This window comes from Pan troglodytes, chromosome 5 (genome assembly GCF_028858775.2).
Source record: "Pan troglodytes isolate AG18354 chromosome 5, NHGRI_mPanTro3-v2.0_pri, whole genome shotgun sequence".
Lineage (NCBI taxonomy): Eukaryota > Metazoa > Chordata > Mammalia > Primates > Hominidae > Pan > Pan troglodytes.
In genome coordinates, this window is record NC_072403.2 from 75,093,651 (window position 1) to 75,110,620 (window position 16,970).

The window sequence follows — 16,970 nt, forward strand, 5'->3', positions numbered from 1 at the left end:
TTACTTAAGTTGCTTGTATATAAACTTAATATGAACACAATCACTTTTGATTATTTTAAATGCTAACATTTCTTGGAAGAAAATGTTTATTTTAGCACTTAACCTTTCATTTTGCATTCCCTTTTAAATGCTATCCTAAAATTTTCAACCATTTGAATAAAATTAAGTTTCCATTTTAGTGAGAAAGTTCTTCAATAATTAACATAACATATTCTTCAACTATAAAATATTATGATATAAAGTTTGACTCAAAAGTTGAGTTAATGATTTTATCTATTTAAAATAACCACAGTAGTGATAACTCAGCTAAATCAACCCCCGTTTTCATATTTTTGACAGTTTACGACCTACATAAAATATGCACACAAATATAAAACATCCAGTAAACTTCATAGGCATCTGTTTAAAAACAGAAAATATTTTAAGATATTTGAGAGAGGAGGACTCATTTAAAACACTGATATTTTATTATCAATATTTTATTCAATACCTATGATGTACCAGATTTTTACCCAGGTTATTGTGAGCATGCAAATAATTTCATGCAACTCTGGAGAAAAAAATATTTGTGACTAAGTCTAAGTAGTTAGACAGCCTAGCGACCCTACTGAAACAGAACTTCTGATTTTTATGGCTGCACCAAACTGCATCTGCTTTATTTCACTGCAAACCCTGCGTGTTTTTAAGACAACAGATGTGGCTCACTCTAAGATTGCATTTCTTCCCGTGCTAATTTTCTCTCCTCTCCAACACCTGCCCACCGTTGAATCTGAAATCAAGTTTCATCCCTGCCTTTCATTCATTATTTAATATTTATTTATTAATCAACAAGTTATGCCCCAGTTACACGCTAGGTGCCAGGTGTGTATTCAACCGGGAAGAAGACAGAGAAATCCCTGAACACATGAAGCTTACAGTCTGGTTAGGAATATAGAAAATCAATGAGTAAAACAAGTAAATATAAAATGAAAGTAGGTGCTATAACAGATAACTTGAGAGGAAAAATTTTAGACAGAACAGTTAAGGAGGATTTACCTCTAGAGATGACTTTTAACCTAAAATTTGAAGAAGGAGGAGGAGGCCACACGGAACCAATGTGGGAACAGAAGAGAAAACTACTGAAAACGACACATTATTCCAGTTGGAAGAAGCAGTGAGATTAAGGGCTCTGGGGTAAAAAGCATTTCAGAGAGTCCTAGAAGTAATGGAATGTCAAAGTGAATGCAGCGTGTGAGAGGGAGGAAGTCAGGTATTGGGTGAGGTCGAGGAACACAGGCAGGAACACAACCATGCAGGGTCTTGTTGGCAATGACAAGAAGTCTGGATTTTATTTTCAGAGTACAAGTAAGCCAATGAAGAACCTTCAAACAGGGAAGTGATTTGACGTAATATGTTTTTTTAAAAAACACCCTGGCCATAGTGGCTACAACGTTGAGAAGCAGGCAAGAGAGAACTGCCAGAGCCCAAATAAAAAAATGATGGAAGCAGCCAGGTGTGGTGGCTCACGCCTGTAATCCCAGCACTTTGGGAGGCCAAAACGGGAGGATCACCCAAGGTCGGGAGTTTGAGACCAGACTGGCCCACATGGCATAACCCCGTCTCTACTAAAAATCCAAAATTAGCCGGGTGTGGTGGTGTCTGCCTGTAATCCCAGCTACTTGAGAGGCTGAGGCAGGAGAATCGCTTGAACCTGGGAGTCGGAAGTTGCAGTTAGCTGAGATCACGCCATTGCACTCCAGCCTGGGCAACAAGAGTAAAACTCCATCCCAGAAAAAAAAAAAAAAAAAAAAAAAAGGAAGCTTTGACCAGAATGGTTTCAGAGGTGACAGAGAAAAAATAAGTAGATGTAAGACGAAATGTTGAAAAGGACTTTCTGAAAAGGCTTGAATATAAAGAGCGAACTGATGAGTAAAAAATGACTTTCATTATATAGGTAGACAATAGTGTTATTTGCTGAGACAGAAAAGGCCATGGAGGGATGTGTGAATGGGGAAGGAAGGAAGGAATGGAAAGTAGAGAAGCGATGTTAGGAGTAGGAGACCAGGAATTGTATTTTGGATATGTTAAATTTAAGATACAGATGAGGCATACAAGAGAAAATATTAGGTAGGTGTTTAGATAGATGAGTCTAGAATTCATAAGAAAGTTCCATGCTGGAACAGGCATAAAAAGAGAAAAAATAATTGGTCACCGAGATAGGAGAAACACCAACAACTTACTCTTTTTGAAGCAGACATAGAAAATTACTTCAAGATGATAGAGTGTATTCACTAAAATGCTTAGTACAATGGAGACAGAAAATTGGCTTTGTCAACATGAAGGTCGTATAGAGTGACCATTGTCTCACACTGCTTAGAATAGTTTCTGTTTGTACATGTTGTCCCAGAGTCATAACTAACAACACTTTTTTATTTTTAAATATTTATCAGTTTGAATGATAAAATTCTCTACTCACAGGTGACAGTAACAAAAGCTGTGTCAGTTGTGGGAACATGGATACCAGATTGGATAGGACTGAATAGTAAAGAACAAGTAACAAAATCAAAATCTCATGTGTGGCAAACTTTTGACATGTTGACTTTGAAGAGGAACAGAATCAAAGTAATATAAGATCTCGAGAGGTGCTGTGTTGCAGCTGAGAAATTTTAAAGCCTTTTTTTTCTTTTTTTTGGAAATGGTTCAGCAGAGAGAAAAAGATGGATAATACAAGAAAATAAAGGTGATCCTGAAGAAGAGAAGTCCTTGAAAATGTGAAAAAGGGTGGAGTCTAGCGGTTGGCAAAGGGGTTGGCTTTGGACAGAATTGGGTCAAGTCCTCCCAGTGGCAAGAGGGATAAACTATTTCTCTTAAACCCTGTCCTTCAGATATGTGACCATTCTGTTCTAAACTTCTTCTATAAGCAACTTATCATGCCATGATTATCCACAGTTTTCAAATGGAAGTCTCCAGCTATGCTGAACTCTGACTTTTTAAGAATTATTCTGTTTCTGGTAATTACAGAATCACTATTTCTAGTTATTTTTTAGTCAATTATATATGAGAACCATTTTGCATAATATTATTGCATTGTTTCAAATGATATGAAAATCTTGCAAAGCCTTTTCTAAAAAAAAACTAGATCATTGTTTCTCAGCTTTTTGTCTATCAAGTGAAAAATAACTAGATCAATTTTTCTTTTAGCTTAAATTTGGGCAAATTTCATTAGCACTGTGTTTTATTGCAGTTAGCATGATAATTAGTCATTAATGGTTAGTTCCCTTAAAAAATAAATACATCTGACAGGATTATCTAGGAATTTACATTTCAGTGGTTCCTAGAAGTATTCTGCTAGAGAATCTGTGGATATGGACTTAATGTATTCATTTTTATTGACATGCAGTGATCAATGAGGCTTTAACAATTAAAGCAACCTACAAGGTCATAACAGAGAGTACACCAAAGCAGCAGGTAACCAACAACTATAGAGAATGTCAACCTGGGGAGAGACTGATGTATATAAGCTAAATGATATACAGACTGCATTATTCCATGTAGGCTCTAGTCAATTAACTGTGAAGACCCTTTTGGAAGTGTTCCATACTTCCTAATTAGAATGCTTTGAAACTTAACTTTCCTATTGTTGTATTGATTTAACTTGAAGCTTGCTACCTTCAATATGCTCTCATTATATATTTAAAAAGGCCATATAACAAAAAGATATTTGAGTATCCTTTTTGAGAAGATTTGATGTAAACAAAAATATATTAGGTATTGTAACCCTGATAATATACAACTGAAGGAAGCAAATATAGGCTTGACTTTTGATTCTGAAGTCATCTAAATGAACATAGAATGAGAAAGCACATGAAAGCAACTATTATGTATACTTCAGAATTCCTTTTCACAAAATAACTTTTCATTAATAGAAAAAACTTAAGTAACACTTAATGAAGTAGGATATGTTCTTTTCAAACTGAAAGGAATTTGATAGTATTTGTAAAATGACTTGAATTAAGTATTAATTTTCTGAAATAATGATTATTCTAAATGTTTCTCAAAAGTGAGTTTACCTCCCATAACACAACTGACTTTCAACCTTTGAATTTTCTGACATCTATTGATTCAGTAAACTAATTACACTGTGGTGATCTACAAGAAACATTTTAAAGACTTAAATTCAAAGTATTATGTATCTAGCATTTCAAAATGCACTCAACTGGATCATAATACAAGTTAATGAGAATTAAAATTTATCATTCAACAATTGCCTTCAATATTGCAAGTTTCTCTTAATAAGATAACCATAATCTTTATTTTTATATTTACACTGAAATATCTCACAGGAAGGTTTTCTAAAAATGTGGTTAATATAACCTTGTTTTATTTTTTAGCAAGGATATTTTTTCATCTCTGTTTTCTTATATGAAATACTAAAATTATAAACTATCCACTTTCAGTTTGTTTTCAAAATGTTTGTATTAGCATAGGAGACAGTTGACCTCTTGGCAAAGATAAGAGAAAAATGAGGCAAGCTAGAATTACAGCTGAGTCAAGTGAATCATATGCAGCAGAAAGATTTAAGTAGAAATTTTAACTGTAGGTCATTTATACTAGAACCTCTCTTATCAGGTTAGAGTAAAAAATATCATCAAAAACAAGACGTATTTCAGGTAAAATTAAAGGACACGAGTAATCAGTGGATACCTGTTGAAGCCTATACTATGATATGCTAATCTTTGTTTCCATAAGTTGTTGAGCATCTAAGGGGCATACATTTGTATGGCTCAGTAAATGTCACTAAATTGCCATTATCCAGTTCTTACTAAAAGCATGCATTTGGCAGAAATAAGCCAATTATACTTTATGATATTGTCTATTTCTAGCCTATATTATTATCTTGTTTTAAAAAGTGCTTTCAAAATATATTTTGAAATTATTTTTGCTGAAAGAATAAGACTCAGGCCTTTGACTTGTGTATACTTTGAATTTTTATATCCCAGATATATGATAAAATGCCTGGGTAAAATAGCTTCCCAGTAATTCCACATAAATGCAGCTGCTATGTGCTTCTTTTGGTAACATCTGCCCTTTTTGATCAAAATCCAACCAAAAATATTCTCAAAACTCTTGAGGTCCAGACGACTTATAGACTGACATCAGCTACATAATTTCAGCTGAACTTCCATAGAATAATAACAAATATCTTTTTCAAGAGAAAAAAACCCCAAAACTCTGATGTTAAATGGATGTATCAAGTAAAACCAAAATTACTCTATGCTCCTCTGATTTGACTAACAGTATTAATAATAGCAGTATATTTTGTTAGATTAATTTCAGTAATTTTATAATAGGTAATATGTTTTCAAGTAAAATGATGGGAAATGTCCTACTTTTTAAATTATTTTGTGTTTAAAAATAGCCCCTAAAAGGTGATTGGTAACCAATTTATCAGAGCACTGGAATAAATTGAATTAAAAATTACAGGCCAGGTGCAGTGGCTCAGGCCTGTCTGTAATCCCAGAACTTTGGGAGGCCAAGGCAGGTGGATCAGTTGAGGTCAGGAGTTCGAGACCAGGCTGGCCAACATGGTGAAACTCTATCTCTACTAAAAATACAAAAATTAGCTGGGCATGGTGGCATGCACCTGTAATCCCAGCTACTCGGGAGGCTGAGGAAGGAGAATCGCTTAAATCACAGAGATGGATGTTGCAGTGAGCCGAGGTAGCATCACTGCACTCCAGCCTGGGTGATGGAGCAGGATTCTTTCTTGAGACACTGTCTCAAAGAAAAACTTAAACATGGTTAATTTCTATTCTAATTAACTGGCCTATGTAGGTTACATTTTAAGATCCTCTTTTCCCACGTTAAATGATGAAATTTCACTCCTACTCTATCTTTTGTGTTAAAGGAATATATACCACTTGGAAAGGAAGAGAAAAATAGGTTTATGATACAGGAACAATTCCTTGGATGAATAATTATCATTTAAAATGAAAATCAATTGTTCATTTTTTATTTTGTTCAAGTTAAAGTAAAATCAGTATTCCATGGTCATGTTTTTCTTGACACTACTGACAGGGGTTAATTAAAGGATTAATGGGATAATGTACACATTTCATTAGAAACAAATTTTTTATTTTTTGGAAAGTGGTTAAATAGCTAATTTTTGTTTGTTTGGTTCCACTTCACTGATTTTCCAGCACTCTGAGCCAAAGTGTTCCTGCTCTAATCGACACATGTCCTGTTCTTGGTTTCATTCTTAATGTCTTCCAAATGAAGTGCAAAACTTGGATGCTTACTCTAGTGATAATGTTTCCATTGTCTTTGTTCCAATTGTTACTAAAATTTGTGGTTTCTTTCAGACTGCTCTGTGTTTTGAATGCACAATTTGCTGCATTTTTATAATATTTTCTACCACTCAAACACATAAGAAGGTATATGATGTGATGATGAAACAGTTTTTCATTCCTAGGCATTATGCGCCAGTACACTGGGTGAATCCTGGAGTAGTTTAATAGATAGTAGAAAGAAGCAATTATTTAAAACATGTAATCTGACATGCTATGCATTTTGATGAAGTTATAATTATTTAATAGATAAATAGCATATATATCAGTTCATATTTTGTAAGCAATGCAATAAACCACTAAAAACCAAGATTAAAAGAAATATGAGCACTTTGGTTCAAATTCAACTACTAAGTGTTATAAATTGTGTTTACTGATTTTTTGTTTTTATCCTAAAGGTAGACAGTTATATTTTCCCTTATAGAAATAATTCTCATCTTGTTTATTCCACATTGTTTTAGCTGATGTACTCTTCCTCGTGGGTGCAAAGCTAGAAAACCTTTTCCAGCTTCCCTTGTCATGAAGTGTCTCCATGTGACTAATCTCTAGCCAACAGAATGCAGAAAGGGGTGGGATTTGCCACTTCTAGTCCTGCCCCATTAAACCTTTCACCAGTCCTTCACCATGCTGACTGGTGGAGAATTCATTTTCTCAGCAGAATATACATGGAACACTTCAACTATATAATTTGAGTAAGGTAAAATAAAGGAACTTTTCACAAAGATGTGGTCAGAGAGTAGAAAAGCCACAAAGGATTGTACAGAATGCCAGGACCACAACATAGTTACTCTGACACTATCTCTACATCTAAAGACTAGAGGAAAAGAGGAGTTATCAGAACAGAGTAGAAGGCCATTTGCCAGGAGCAAAGACTTTGACTTTAGGGAGAGAACCAACCCATGGGACACAACACAAGGTCAAAGGAATACACATTCAGGCTTTACCCTCCTGCCTCCCTATTTTTTTGATATGAAGAAAGAATCTGTTCTAGACCTTTCTCCTTGGCTTGAAGGTGGCTGTCTTCTGTTTTCGTGGTGTCTATCTTCTGTATGGGTCTCTCTCTATGCCCAAATTTTCTCTTTTTATAAAAACACCAATTATATTTTGTTAAGGCCCACCCTGATGAATTCATTTTAATGTGATTACCTCTGTAATGACTCTGTAGCTAAATAAGCACACATTCTGAGCTGCTGAGGGTTAACACTTCAATGCATAAATTTTGTGAAAACCCAATTTAATCCATAAAAGAGCCCACTAATTTAATCCACACAAGTAAATCTCAGAGGACCAGCGCAGAAAGAAACGGGAAATGAGCTGTAGAGCGGATCTGGGGAAGCCCAGACATTGAGAGTCTATTGGGTACTGTAGATTAGCCTACCCTATTAAGGACAGTGAGTAATCCTTTGATTATTTATCTGATCTCTTACTTAAATATCCTCCAGTAAGACTCTATTGCATACGATGTAGTTCACAGTTCTTACTGTGGCATTTGATGACCTATACAACCTGACTACCACTGCATTTTCATACCCGATTATCATTCCTTCCTACCTAAATGATCTCAAATTATTACCTTCCTCTCTTCTTTTGATACCAGTACTTAATTAAGGAACACCCTTCTCCTATTATCATCTAACAAATTAATATAATGACATTCAGGCTTTGTATCTGGTTCTATATCACTTGAGAAAATATCTGCCAGTGTGTGGATTTCATTGGTACATGTCAGTCTTCTAAAGTGTCATGTCATTTACTGTTTATATAAATCATATGCCCTTTTTCAAAATGCTTTGTAATTTATTGCATGTCTAATGCAATGATTTATTGTATCCAATGCATGTGGATGACTGTACATAAACATAGCTGGTAAATTATTGTCTCAAGGATAATTAAAGATGTTCTCATTTGTTCTAGGTTATTTGGCTTTGCAGAGTTTGTAGAATAGGAACCACCTGCTGCCAAAGGGCCAAACCAATAACTTCTCCAGGAGACAGTTTTAGAACTGACAGAGTGTTTGTGAATTACTTACAAATTAAGATATTGACTCAAATTAGGACATTGTTGTCTTAAATCTAAGACAAGAAATAAAGTAATTTTTTAAAATTAATGGCAGTATTTTTAATTGGTAGATACTTAGAAAAATCTAAAATCCCATAGTTTAGGAGGTCAGAAAAGCCTAACTTAACTCTCTTTTAATCCCAAATTCTACCCTTCTTCAAGGACAAGGTAGAATTTAAGCGGTGACTTTAAATGGAAAAAGGCCCATAATACACTTGTTATTAAAGGCAAACTCAATTATTATGTTAATATAATTATATTTTAGTATATAATTATAATGTAATATATATTATAGTGTAATATATGCAATGATTATAAGTAGTATATAGTATATTAATAACTTAATACAATACACATGCATAATTATAACTATACCAACAGACATGAATAAACTATAACATCAGACTCTCATATTTGTGCTTTACAGAAAATACATGTGCCACTATCTTCAGCTTCTCAGCAGCACCTTCTACCTTAATGTTCTACCTGGTGGTGTTCAACAGTGGAGTGACAAATGCTCACCCATTTGCATTTTGCTTCATGACATACTCTATGCTATTTTTCTGCCTTCTAACTTTACTGCTTTGTCCCATTTTGACTGTCCCTTTCATTAAAATATGAGCACCAGCTATAGTTAATTTGTCACTAAAATAATTTTTAGTATGTGTGATTTTAGTATCTTTATTATGCCAAACTGTATTTCACCTGATTTTAAGCACTCCATATTTTCCTTCCCGCTTTTGTTATTTTAAGCAATCACACATTTCTTTTTCACAACGGCCATCCTGCTCTGCAGAACAGCTTGTCTTTCCTTGTTCTCAAAAATAATGAGCCAGGTTACTTTTTCATAGAGCATATTTGTTTCGCTTTTTCTGAGATAGATCATCATGGGCCTAGCACAATTTTGCTGTCCTTTTTCTTCCCAGTTCTATAAGAGTACGTAAGGCAAGATCTTTCTCCTATATTCATATTCAAGAAGAAAGCCATATTTCAACAATAACAAAATAAAAGAGGGTAAAACTGGGGGTGAATTGTGTGCACACCATTTACTTTTACTTAGAAGAATATGTAAATGGTCAAAAAATTTTAGCTGCAACATTCATGAATTGTGTTCAACTCATAATTTGTGTTTTTGACTTTTTTTCCCCAGGACTATATTTTAAAGATACTGAAAAATAAAATTAATGGAGCTTCACTTTTGTACTTTATAGATGATAATCATGGACAAAATATATTTCTATAAATTTTTTATTACTTCAAACAAACCAAAAACCTGAGAAGAAATATTTCTGAGTTTAGATTATTTAGATCAGATATAGACAGGATATCAACTAATTTTTGATAAAAATAAGAAGCAATGGTGTATGTAAATTGAAACAAAATTATAGTCATATAACATAAAAGAAAGTGATTTTTTGGTTAAGTATTCTTAAAAGTGACATTTTGTAATAAGGATAGTGAAAAATATGTATTCTTGGGATTTAAAAAATCTTGAACATCTAATGTTTCTTTTAAAGAAGACTAGTGTTTTGTTACTTTAAAAATACAGACTGTCCATGTTTAGTAGAAACAATGATCAGGTCAAGGGGCAGGAGATCTGGGTTCTAATCTTGCTCCCTTACTGACTAGCAATGTGATAGAGAAAGTTGTCCAGCTTCTATGAGTCTCAGCTTTCAAATATGCAAAATGACTGCTATGGGCTGAATTGTGTTTCACTCAAAATTCATATGTTGATGCCCTAGCCATCAGTACCTGAGAATGTGACTATATTTGGAAACAGGGTCTTCAAAGAAGTAATAAGCTAAAATGAGGTCATTAGGGTAGGCTTTAATCCAATGTGTCTGGTGATCTTATTACAAGAGGAAATTAGGAGATAGACACATACAAAGGGGAGATGATATGAAGACACAGAGAGAATACAGCCATCTACAAGCAAAAGGAGACCTCAGAAGAAATCAAACCTGTTGTCATTTTGATCTCAGAATTGTGAGACTAAATTGCAATTGTGAGATTAAATTGCCTGTAGAATAGTGAGAAAATTAATTTCTGTTGTTTGAGCCACCTTGTCTGCCACTTTGTTATGGCAGCCCAGCATCCTAGTAAAATAGGCATTATAAGTTTTATGATGATTAGATGTAGTTATGTGTGTGTAAAGCATATGGCACATGTTAATTGTTTAGTGTGTGTTAATTAATATTGTTGTTTCTTCTGCTAGTATTTTTACTGGACACATCATTTATAACTCTTATCTTTACCTGATCTTGAACATACAGCAGTTCTTTCCTGGTGGGGGAAAACAGGAATTCAATTCATATTACATTTCTCTAGCATGGTTCATGGGGCCTGTAGCGTCACACTTACAGATTTTGGAGTGAAAGCAGCCTTGAGATTGTGTCATTTTCTAGTTATGTCATTATCTGTACTTAATCTCCCTGTCTCTCAGTTTTGCATCTGAAAAGTGTAGATAATTATAATTGTTTATAGGAATACATTCATATATGTAATACAATTAGTACTTGATATAAATTCCTGTTGAAGAAACTATAATTATGATTTTTTAAAAATGTATTTTTTTACTCTTTTTCAACCATGCCTGAGGCCGGAACAGCTTCTGTGGGTTTTCCCTCTGTCTCTTCATGATACCAATCTGTCATTTTGCTTTATTCAGGAGCCCATCTATGTCCTTCATGATTTGATTCTTACTGCCACCCAAGGCTCATGCACTTGCTTCCCTACAGATGATGGTCATCCCTGCCCAGGGAAATTATTACCTCGACTGAGATGGCATTTTCCAAAGTGTACTGCCCCCAGCATTTGTTATTTAGGAGATTTAAATGATGAAGAAAGATATTAAATGTGTGTCTGTGTCATGGCACTTTTAAGTATAGTGACACTAAGCATTAAGAAAAAAAAGAAAAAAATATGATTTATTAAATAGCATCTCAGAGTTCTTAAAATGTTCATGTTCATTTTGAGTATTCTGGGTGGGAAGTAGATGTGATGTAGGCTTTCCTCAATTTATTTGATGATACATTATTTTTTGGTCAATCATTTGTAAGAATCTGTATTCTAGATAACAGAATTTGGGTAGTTCTGGCCTAAGGAAGATAGAACTTCCTTAAAACCTCTCATTTAACTTTTTTCCCAGTCTCTGTTTAGGACTTCTTCTTCTTCTTCTTCTTCTTTTTCCCCTTTTTATTGGCTTTAAACAGACGTTTCCTTTTACTAAATAATCTATTGCCAGAAAATAATTTAATCTACATACCAGCTTATGGCTGTGGTATGTGTTTTCAGCATCACTCAAAGAAATAAAAAAGGTGGAGGGAGGTAAGGCAGATAACAGAAAAGCATTACATCTATATTAAAAATTAAAATTTACTAAAAATCAAATGAGAAAGAGGAAAAGTTTACTTAGATTGGCAAACTGATTTATTTCAGATGTTCATGAGCATTTGGGGATAGGGTCACCTTCAAACATAGCTTTTGAAAATATTAATAATATATCTTAATTACTCAATCTGGATTGTGGTGGGCCATTTTAATTTCCTTCTTTATGCTTTTCTGGAAGTGCCACATTTTCTACACTGAATATAATTTACTTTGTTCATCAAAAGAAATTACCAGTTTAGTTGATTTGTTACAACAGCCATATGAGAAAAATATGAGGCTTTTATGGATCTTTTGTAAATCTCCTTATGAGAGTTCATTGATAATGTAATCCCTATAATATTCTTTTCTCAGTACATTTTTTAGAATATATAGAAAAGCTTGACAAACATTAATTCATACACATGCACATGTTAATACTAATCAGTATAACCTCAATTTTGAAATGACAAGGACAATATTATGAAGAATAGCCCTTGCTACTTAATGAGATTAAGTGGAAAAGAAATAATTATCTTACCTGATAAGCAGTGTATACTTTTGCCCGTTGTCCACTCTAACAGTAGTATTAATGCTTTTAAATTTTGCTTCACCAGGACAGTAAAAGTGGTACTGTTTGGGGAAAAAAGTTTGTCCTCAGTTTTTCAGCATGAAATTAATACCGTATATTTGCACTGGACTTTATAATTTATCAATATATTTTACATCACTTTGGAGAGACATGAAGTTTGAAACTTAAAGAGAAGTGATAACTGAAGGTTTACAACTGATATGTCCTAGATTTAATACATACAAATATATGAGTATTATATAGATATAAATACACATGCATACATGTGTACACATACATGTCTAGATTCTTTTCCAGTATTCTGAGGAACATGGTTGAGAAAAGCAACATCCTCTACTAGCAGAAAGCAAGTATTTTAGGAATTTTCCTTACATAACAGCAATTGAGCAAGGCAAAGAATGGTTAATAAAATCTAGAGGGCAATATTAATGTCCCAGGAAGGCAAACTTCAAGATTGTGAAAACTGACCATTCATTCCAAGTTTTTTGAGATGTCAGGGTGTCTGGGTTCATTTGTAGAATTACTGCTAATGGCAACTAAGTTATGATCTAGAGAGGAAAAATCATGTCTATATCAGGTATGATTAACCAAGTATCCCCAGGAAATACATGGATGTGCTATAGTGGCTTATTAAGCTTCTTAGCAAGCATGTGCCTACATGTATATGGATTATATTGTGTCTATTCTTTCCCAGAGAGGGGCTTTAATATTTTTATTGTATCTAAAAGTGATCTATAACCCACATGTGTTAAGAAACTCACTTGCATTGTGTTTCATAACTTGTGCCCCTAGCTGTATTTAAGTTGATATACCCAAATCCTCTCACATATAGTCCAAAGATAAAGATAATGCTATATATTTTAACTTTTTATGATATTTGGCCATTGCAAAAGACTCCTTTCCTTTATAAGATTATTTATTGTCAGTTGACTTTAAAAACTCCAATAAGAAGCATTAGGAGGAATTATTGGAGACTTGTAGGATTGTAGGTGAAAATATTTTATGAAATAATGTATTATTAAGACTAATGGATAGCCACTACTTTCCCTATCAAATGGGAAAAAAATTAATTCACAATAGGTTAAACGAAGATATTTAGGAACCATAAAACTAACTAGTGAATAGAGGTATAGAATTTCTTTCCCTTTTGTTTTATGAAAAAGAAAGGATATATACTTACAAGTCTACAATAATTACTATTATTTACTTAATTGTAATAATTTGCCAATCTCCATCTTAAGAAAATTTAAGATCATTTACATTTCAGCTAGATGATCAGAGTTCAAATCCCAGCTCTGTTACTTGGAAGTTTTGAGACTTCACATGTGCTTTGTGCTAAAATCTACTCACTTGTAAAATGGGGTAATACAAATTTTTGTGTGATTTAAATTGGTAAATGAATGAATATTGTGAAGTAAATATTATAAATGGGCAAATAAGTCAATCAAAGTAGAACACACAGAATTATACCTGGGACATAATTATATATGAAGGCTATGAAGGCTAGCTTTTTTTTCCTTTTTTTTTTGGCTCTATCTCCCAGGCTGGAGTGCCATGGTGCTATATGTATACATATTATATTACTTCAGAAACATGAGCATTCAAAGAAAATCAAACTAAGGGAATTTGCCTATTTAAATAATAAGGTATAACTCATCCTTTCATGGAAATTCACAACATGTACACTTAAATCACATCATAAAAGAAATGGTAGCCCAAATGCTGTTATTATGTTTCATATATTAGAATTATATAAGTTAATTACCTTATTGTGCTGAGTTATTGCAATGATGATTGGGATGAGTTCCCTAAACCAGGTATTCAGAGCAGGGATATGAGAAAATTTGTTAAGGTAGAATGATGTTGGGAAAAGAGCATGCACTTTCAAATGAAGTTGGTTTCAAAATGTTATTAGCTGCATAACCTTGGACTTTTGAAAGGTTCTTCTTATAACACTTACCAAGTGCAAAGTCAGCAATCTCAAACTTTTTGATCTCACAGTCTCTTTGCATTCTTAACATTTATTGAGAACCCCAAGGAGTTTTTGTTAACTCAGTTGTGTCTATCAATATTTACATTGCTAAAAATTACAACACACATTTTTAAAATACAATAATACATAATAAAATGATACATTAGCGATTAGAGCAAGGATATAATTGCATGTCATGTAGCCTCTGGAAAACTCTACTATACACTTATGAGAGTAAAAGTGAATAAGGCAAATAACACCCCTTGCCTACAGAAAACTTACAAACAGGTTTTCTCTTGAGGATCCTCTAAAAATATCTTGGGATTCCCTAGGGTTTCCCAGACTCTACCTGCCCTTAAGGTTATAAAAATGGTAACAATTATTATCATTGAGAAAGTAAGAAATTGGGAAACTGGTCAATAAAGAAGTAGAAGAAAAGTTGAAAATAAGGAGAAAAAAAGACAATGAATGTTAATTCAAATCATGTACCATTTGAAATATTAATATCTAAATATATATAAACTGATCTATCAGTATGAATGTAAATTTTTCTCTGTATAGTATATGAGCTTCTTAACAACACTCTCTTGCCTTCTGAATGATATTCTAATTAGGTATATTTTCCAGAAAAAATAGAGACCTTTTGAGCAAAATACTCTGACAATTATATTTTTTAAATTTATAAATATGTGATTAATGAAATCCAGTTAGCTTATTTTTTGAATAAGTTGTTAACCACTTTATATTATTATTAAATCAGTTTTTTTGCTTAAAAATACTTGGTTGTTGTTGGTTCATATATACGTAGAAAGAAATTATAAAAGTAGAAGAAGAGACATCCTGGTGGTGAGTATAATATATAGAGTTAAGTTTAAATTTTATTTTGAAAATAACCAATGAAGCACATAATTAGAACAACTTTGTAATTTTTTAAAAATTAAATGAACTGAATAACTTACCTTTAAAGTACCATTTTCAATAAACAATTGAATAAAAAATCCATCTACTAAATTTGAGTCTTGCTTGACATACAGCAGAAGTCCATAGGAGCTGAAGGTCTGAAATTCTAGGGAGATGTTATTTTGTGGATTTAAAGCCACATTCTGAAATTCTAGATAAGAATCTCCATAATAACGAACACAACTGAAATCTGTGGAGTCAGAAAGAAAATACAATTTAGGTTGAAATAAATATTCAATACCTAGGTTTCACATTATTAACATAGCACATGTTTTCTCTAATGGCTCATACGTCTCTTTCCTGCCTCTTTCAAGCCCAGGCACTTCTTTCCTTTGGAATAGTCATAGCAGTTTTGTCATGATTTCTTTGTATTTGATGGCTTCATGATAAAATCTCATTGTAAGGCAAGGAAATCAAGATGATTACTCTTCAACACTGCTTTTACTTAGATTTTATGTTACAGGTTAACAGAAAAGGGCGCATTTTCTAAATATGTACTTATTTCTTCTTTATATAAGATATTGATACAAATTATGATTAATATTGTTAATAATTTAATTTGGGAGGTTTGTGAGGGAATGCTAGAGATTATTGAGAGGCATAGAAATTGTTAACCTTTTGTATTAACACTAAATTATATGAGTTTCTTAACAACTCTCACCTTCTGAATGATATTCTAATTAGCTGTAGATTTTCAGAAAAAAATGAAGACACTTTGAGCAAAATACTCCACAGTTAAATTTCTTAAATTTATAAATATGTGATTAATAAAACCAAGTTAGCTTATTTTTGAATAAGTTGTTAACTACTTTATATTATTATTAAATCATTTTTTTTGCTTGATAAATACTGGATTGATTGTTCTTGGCTAATGATTCCTGAAACAATGGATTTGAATATCGCCTTTCTTCCAGTTCCTTTCTTCTTTTGTTATTTTCATGACGTCCCCAACACAAGCTTTCTTTCTCTTTTAAAACTTTCGAATTATGTATTATTTATAACTACTAGAAAATATTATTTATAAAACCATGTGAGTTTTAGTTTGCTGTCTATCACAGGATAATATTCATTTTCGAATCTGTACTTTAAAACTTCAAGAAATTTTATATCCTATGTGTGCTGTCTTTATTTGGAATTTTTAATGATGCTTTAGAATTACTCATTTTGCTACATTTTCAAACTTGTAACAATTTCTAAAGAAATAACCAGCAAGCCCCAAATTAATTTTTTTCACTGGAAATAAGGAGGTTCAAAATAGTGCCAGGAAGCATTTGCACTTTATAGACATAAAAGCATGAGTATATGTGTGTGTGTTTGTGTGTGTGTTTAATCAAGGACTGACTTCATTAGTGAAGGAAAAGTTAATGACTGAAAAAATAACAATGTCCTTTCAATTTTGACATTCTAATTTTTTCAGTTGTTAAATGATAGGGACGTATTTTTTTTCCCCATGTAGCGTTTCAATGGTGATGTTAAAAGCATAATACAATAACATTTCAAACAACAAGAAATTGTTTTAAAGATTTCAGGCATTTATTTTAACAAATTGAGAATAAAGTCATGTATCAGTCTGATTTAAAATTCAAATTGTGAAAGAGCATAAAATGTTTCAAAAACAAACATTACAACAAGAATATACCCAATATTGATGAAATTAAAAAAAATTACATACGGGGGTCTTCAAAAAGTTCACATA

At 32.7% G+C, this 16,970-nt stretch overlaps 1 long non-coding RNA gene across 1 annotated transcript in view; it reads right to left on the minus strand.

Annotated features, from left to right (window-relative positions):
• LOC134810237 (uncharacterized) overlaps positions 1–15,459 on the minus strand; it is a 52,093-nt gene extending 36,634 nt beyond the window's left edge. The window contains exons 1-2 of the long non-coding RNA XR_010157839.1: positions 15,274–15,459; positions 12,292–12,383 (exon numbers count right to left, since the gene is read on the minus strand). This is a non-coding gene — a long non-coding RNA (uncharacterized LOC134810237). The remainder of the gene's footprint in view (positions 1–12,291; positions 12,384–15,273) is intronic.
• Positions 15,460–16,970: the final 1,511 nt, after the last annotated feature.